General features: G+C 31.6%; 1 long non-coding RNA gene across 2 annotated transcripts in view; it reads right to left on the reverse strand.

Annotated features, from left to right (window-relative positions):
- The window catches only part of LOC108662489, an 11,503-nt gene continuing 9,720 nt past the window's right edge, over nt 5,359-7,141 (reverse strand). For both annotated transcript variants that reach the window (XR_001928359.1, XR_001928357.1), the window contains 2 exons: nt 6,967-7,040; nt 5,359-5,656 (listed from right to left, as the gene is read on the reverse strand). This is a non-coding gene — a long non-coding RNA (uncharacterized LOC108662489). The remainder of the gene's footprint in view (nt 5,657-6,966; nt 7,041-7,141) is intronic.

Below are 7,141 nucleotides of genomic sequence, written 5' to 3' on the forward strand. Positions count from 1 at the left end.
AACCAAATGAAAATATAAATCAATTTACATTATATGGGTTGGAGGAATTAAGAATATGTGTGGCATTAAAAAATTGTTTGATCTCGTACAAAAGAACAGCAATCTGCCATAACTTGCCTAACCAATCAGACTACATTTTTCCTTCTTCATAATATAAACAAACTTAAAAATTTGGATGGTAATCACTTACATTCTTCTATCATTGTAATAATAACTAATAATAGAAAGAAATATCCTAAAAATTTCTTTTTAATAAGTTTACTACCGTAGTAAGACAAACTCAAGTGTTTTTGGAAAAATTGGACCACATGGTAACTTGGAATTATATTTTTCGTATTTGGATTATCTATTTAGTCGCCTCTAATTAACCATGGTATTTTACAACATTAGAGATTGAAATAATTAAATATTTCTTGGTTAATATTTTTATTTAATTATAAGAAATAAGTACATAGCAATCTCAAATTATTATTGTTTATACAATTGTACAATGCTTTTTCCTAATTGAGAAATGGCCAAACTATTTGTAAAATATTTCAAAGGAAACTCTGTTAAGATACAATTATATATATATAGGGATTGGTTTAATGCTTATGGAATGGTATCTAATTTTCTAAGAAAAATCCTGTTCAATCATTAAAAAGAGTATGTACCTGTGCATCAGTTGCTAGAAAGTCAAGGTTGAGGAGTGTGTCCAAATGATTTGGATCAATTGATTCCCATACGTGCATAATCCTCACTTTGATTGATGTAGGTGGTTGAAAAGATCATAGGTCAGATAGGAATTGATTCGTCACTGTTACCCTGTATTGATAACAAATAGGTTATGCACTTCAAATTAAATAGATATTAAAGAGTAAAATGTTTATGCTATACTATATGTTTAATTGGTAAATAAGCACAAATTAAAGCAATTATAAGACAGAAGTTGAATATAGAATAAGTTGGAGAAACACATCTCTATGTCATAATATGGGATGAAGTGCATATAATAAATGATGGCTGGAATGAAATGAGCATTATGTAATAAGTGTTCCTGAGAAAAAGAAAAAGAGGTAGTATGGAGCAATAAATAATTTTGAATAAGTTTTGATGAATTTAAATAACAAAAAAATGTTGAAAGAATATATCTAACAATCATAAGATGTTGATCCAAACCTGAATGCAGATTATTAAATATTTCCCTGTATACCATGCCTTCTGTTTGAGGTATTGGTTGACCATTCTCGTCAGTGGCTAAAATTTGCAATCCTTTTCAAACTGTGACTCTAGAGAGAGCAACGTATAGTTGACCGTTAGTGAAAACAAGTTTAGGCAAATACAAACCAATTTTTTCTAGGGTTTGGCCTTGACTTTTGTTAATAGTCATACCATAGCATAACCTCACTAGGAATTGTTTTCTTGTAAAAATGTATGGCCATTTATGATCATGGTAAAGAGTATTCATAATATAAAAACTTTTTTGTTCCTTTCAAAGTTAGAAATGGTTTCTCATTAGTGGCTAAAATTCATAATCCTTTTCATGACGTGACTCTAGAGAGAGGAACATATAGCCAACCATGAGTGAAAACAAGTTTACGTAAATACAAACTAATTTTTTTCTAGGGTTTGGCCTTGACTTTTGTTAATAGTCATACCATAGCATAACCTCACTAGGAATTGTTTTCTTGTAAAAACGAATGGCCATTTACGATATTTCATGGTTAGGAGTATTTACGATAAAAAAATTTTTTGTTTCTTTCAAAGTTGGAAATGGTTTCTCCTTCTATGACATATGATGCTAATTGTGTGATAATAAACCTAGTTCCATTGTACAAACCAAAATTTTGGTCTATATTCCTTAATAACATGATAATAGCTCTCACTTTTAGATAAAGTAGATGATTTGGTATTCCAAGAAATTTAAGAGAGTTTAGAAATTTTGTTGGGTAAAGTAGTTGATGATATGATATTTAATCGATGGCTTGTGAAATTGAGTCACTACTAAAGTATGTTTTTGTCATTCCTGGTATCAAATCAAGTGCATGTGCATTTATTATATCAACTGTTTCATTATAAGATGAGTATAGCTCGTTCTCTGAGATATTTAAGGTCTGCATAGTATTTGTCAAATCTATCATAAATTGTGAAGATCATGTCTTGGATGGGGTCATTCATAAGCGAAACTAATAAATTCGTTGGTAATGGTATATAATTTGAGTCATCATCATTTTCCATGGTCAAAGATTCTAAATTTACATCACCAATATTTTGCAACCACTATGCGAATCTTTCAATTTCTTTCTTAGATTCCTCATCAAGGTCATCCTTTAATAGTCTCATGTTAGTTTTAAGACCAAAAATCTTGCATTTGTCCCATAATTGTGATTAATTTATTGTAGCATTAATAATATCTGTTTTGTTTCCAGATTCAACAACAGGAAGAATTTGTCTACAATCCCCTTCTAATAAAATGGTTTTTCTTCCAAAGGGTTTGTTTAGTACTAGAATAGAATCATTATCAAGTAAATCTCTTAAATTTTTGTCTAAAGCTTCAAAGCAATGTCTATGTACCATAGGTGTTTCATCTTATATTATTAAGCTACATGCTTGAACTAACTTAGCAAGTTGTGAGATGTTCTGCCACTTGGCAATAACAATGATGCAATACTAGATGACGCAACAGCCAAAACAATTTTTCTTATTAATCTTATTTCAGATAAATTTTATTCCATAAGTAAGTCTTGCTTGTTCCTCTATATCCATATATAAAGATCATTCGTCCTTCTTCATTTCTATTGATTGTTTAACACATTGATAAATTTGCATTTGTTCGGGGTTTAAGTTTGAAAGCAATTTTAAGTGTAGTTGTTGGAGATCTATCAACGTATAACTAATTTCCTCATGTATCAACCTATTTTTTCCATGATAAAGTGATAACTCTATTACATAAGGTTAGCTTGTCACATTTTGGGTGTTAAAAAGGCTAAGTTTTTGAGTTTTAGGTGTAGTTTTAAGTTGTTTTAGTTGTTTTTCTTTAAGTTAATAAAAGTATGTCAAGTCAATTTAATTTTAGTTATTTTAGTTCATCTGTATGTTAAAATGTTTAATTTTAGTTGTTATTGATTTAGTTCCTTGTTTTGAAGGTCTGCAAATGTAAAAAGCTTAAATGGTAATGAATCGTGCCAGGATGGCTAGGTACAGATTTTTACTGAATATGTTACGGTATTTTGCACATAACTCTCACTCTAGAAATCCAATTGATGTGATTCTTGGACTCGTTAGAATCTGAGAGGAAGGGCTACAACTTTTGTGTTTATAACTTTAGGTAGTTCTGATTGGATCATGGTCAAAATCAAGTGGGAAATGACTGAACTACAATAGGGATATCATAGAGGTTGGAAGGCATAAGGCACCAACACAGCAAGCTTGTTTCTCTCTCCAGATTTGTTCTTCTCTCACTTTCATTTGTTGTATTTATGGTTTCTTTGTTGTGGATGATGTTTGTTGAGAATATGATGAACTAAATAGCTATTTCTAGGATTGTGGTTAATCTTTTCATGTAGTTTGGATATTTTAACCCTCTTTTACTTATTATTAATGGGTATTGTGTTATTTATTTCAAATTTATGCTTATTGCTTCTAATTGCTTGATCAACAATTAGATTAATTTGGGTTTCTAAATGCAACTTGATGAAAGGAGTTTAGAATAGACCAAGGGTTTGAATAGCATGTGTTCATTTCATTTAGAGATTAGGTGATTTGATTAATATTTAAGATAGAAATATACCTAAATACCATATGTAGCCAAATTTAGAGCCTAAGCTTAGTGAACCTTCCTTAATTTATTTACATAGACATATGGAGAATTAAATATGAAAGGTATGTTTACAAGCATCTGGATAGGGGCTTGTAGACAAATTTGGACTCTAGGCTAGCAACCAAACCATTAATTTAAGTATAAAGAGAGAGATTAAACTCAAATGAAAGGTTGAGTAATTTCACAATCCTAGGCCTTAATTCTTATTTCTTTAGTAATTTTTAGCATTAACTCCCTAATTTAGCTTTGTTACTTAAATTTAATTTTTAATTAATTTTCAAATTTGATTTACTTGGATAAGATTAGGGTGTCCAATTTTAGTACTAAGCAAGAATTTAGATACAATTCCCTGTGGAGACATACTTTTTTTACTACTATAATACTTGTGCGATACGTACGCTTGTGTGTGTGTAAGGTTAGCAACATAAAGATTTTGTTGATTAGGTATAAGTAATTTAAACTCAGATAGAGAGCAACAACTTTGTTGAACAAGTCTTCCAAGGCAATTAGAACATAATTTTTTGGATAATTTTTTGGAATTGTATATTGCATTGATCCAAATGCATGTATTAATCTATGTTCAATATCTTCTAAAAATAATCTCCAATTACTTTCCCAAAGAGCTAATGGATTTGTTACTTAGAAAAACATGACAATGGTTACAAATAATTATCTTAATTGTTGATTTGAAGTCCATTGTAAAGCTTGAATTAGTGAAGCAAGCCATTCTTGATCATTTTCTAGTAATCCAAGTGCCTTACATGTTTCTTGGTAGGTTTGATAAATAATGCCATCAATTGTTCTAATATATTCATAGCTAGTTACTCCTTTTACTACATTTAGTAACAATCATAGGAAAAACAATTCTCCTGCTGCTAGATATACATAGTTTATTCTACCTATACATCTTCTTTTCTCCCTTTTCTTTCATTTTGTTTTTTGTTGATGCCAAACATATTCAGTGGGATAGTTTGCATAAAGTAAGTGCCTACCATTTTGATTTGCAACCATCCATTCAGTAAAGCTTGTTTTATTGATATTTGGCCTATGTATGACTTTAGATAAATTTTCATTATCATGGAAGTAAATGTTATGTTGTTATGGTAAAGGTATGACTAACTGTTGAATTGTTGGTTCTTGATGGTGTATTGGAAAAGCAAAGAGTCTTCAACATGTTTCATATGCCGATAAATATCTACAATCTAAATATGTTTTTATTTCATTTATTTGAATAAAAGTTTATTGTTCATTTTGATTAATGTTTGAGTTTGAATTTTCTAGGATAACTCATGCCTAATTTGGTCCTTTATTGATGTATTTGAATAAGTATTTAATGGCTCTAGATTGATCGCAAATTTCAACATTAATGTAAGCTTGATATTTAACTACCAGATCAAAATTATGAAGTACTACATATTTATTGTCACAGCCCAAATTTCGGGGCTATGACCGACGCATGGGCCCAATGGGCATAGCCCACTAAGCCCAAGCAAGCCTCTTTATGCAATTTCGATTATCATTCCCAACCATCATTTGTAAAACCAAATATTATAACTCTCTACTATAATCATTTTGGTAACATTTTATAGCAACTCAATATTCACATTCGTATTATGTTAAAATAATGATACTCGTTTGCCAGCCCATAATGGCATTAGTAATCAAATATAAATATTTGATTTTTAATATACATGAATCTTAGTGGTCTACATTACTTATGTGTATATACAAATATAAGACTTTTAACCATCAGGGGAGTGACTGTGGGTGAAGGTACAGCTACTGAGATACCATAGTACCTACCAAGAAGGCGAGCATATGTGTTCGACTCAATCTATGCCCCAACTGCTTCCAAATCTGAAAATATGAATTTTAAAAATGTGAGTATAAAACTCAATGAGTGAACATAAAAAGGGAACAAGCAATCGATAAGAAGAATTTGGAAATCATGATGCACTTGTTTCCAAAAACAATGTAATTGATTTAATTTCTTACCAAAAACCCCTCATTTCAAACTTTGATTAATAACCTCATAGTGTTGCAAAAACCTAAGTTCAATCCATGAAGTTAAATGGGTGAAAAATATGTCAAAATCAAGCAAGGTAGCAAGCATGGCACCAAGTTTCTCATTGCAGCAAAGTTCATTCTCGCTGCAGCGAAGTTCATTCTCGCTGCAGCGAGATTTAGGAAGCCAAAACAGAAAGTTTCTCGTTGCAACGAGAAACGGTGTTAGTTTGCATATATTCCAGTTTTTATAGCATATCTCCAACTACAAAAGTCCAAATGACCTTATTTTTGAACCATTAGAAAGATAAGAGGCAGGGCTAAAACTTTGATGTTTACCACTTTTCCTATTTCTGATGGGAAATTGGTAAAAAACTTCATCGAAGTGAAAGTATTGCATCAGAACCTGAGAGTTTCTCGCTGCAGCGAGTTGCTGGCTGCCAAAATAGAATGTTTCTCGTTGCAGTGAGAAGCAAGGCATATAAATGTAAAAATGACCTCTTTTTCACTAAAAATCCATTTGGTGCTCCAATAAACTCAATTTGCAAGAAAATGGGACATTCTCAAGATTCATCATGCCAATTTCAACATGAAATACTCAAAAATTTCCAAAGTTCAACATGCCAAAATTTCACATGCATTACAACCATATACTATATTCATGAACTATTATTTCACAAACACATATATACATATATACATAAATAAACACCAATACCACCATCATCTCACCCAGCTCATGTGCATCCCCCCACATCATGCACATAGCCGGAGTCATCGTGTGCATGCCCCCACATCGTGCACAATCAATGCCATCGTGTACACCCCCCCACATCGTGCACACAGACACTATCATCATTTATCTCCCTCACCACAATCATCACCGACATGTGTATCCCCCAACATCGTGCACACGCGCCGTCATAATTATCACACAATATCAACTATCAATGCACAACATATATATATGGCAATATATATATATCCACATAATGTAGTAGTGCATGAATCCATAACAGCCACATGTCACAACATAGAGACAATTTATCAAAGGGTTGTTCCCAAGGCACATGTTTTTAAGGAAAAGTGGGATAAAATCAATCGATGTTTGTGCAAATAGATTCACATTCCCAAAACAAATTTTGAAATGCAAGTTCACTCACTGGTCTTGTTGATTCTTTAATCGATTTTAACTTCGATTGTTGCTTCGAACGGACATGTGAGGCCTCGTTGGAACCTATCACACACACACAACATCACTACCAACCCAATTTGCATAAATACATTTCTAAAAGCTATTTCTTAAATCAAGCTCTACTTGTTATTCCTAACTAGCTT

This window comes from Theobroma cacao, chromosome 6, assembly GCF_000208745.1.
Source record: "Theobroma cacao cultivar B97-61/B2 chromosome 6, Criollo_cocoa_genome_V2, whole genome shotgun sequence".
NCBI classification, from domain to species: domain Eukaryota; kingdom Viridiplantae; phylum Streptophyta; class Magnoliopsida; order Malvales; family Malvaceae; genus Theobroma; species Theobroma cacao.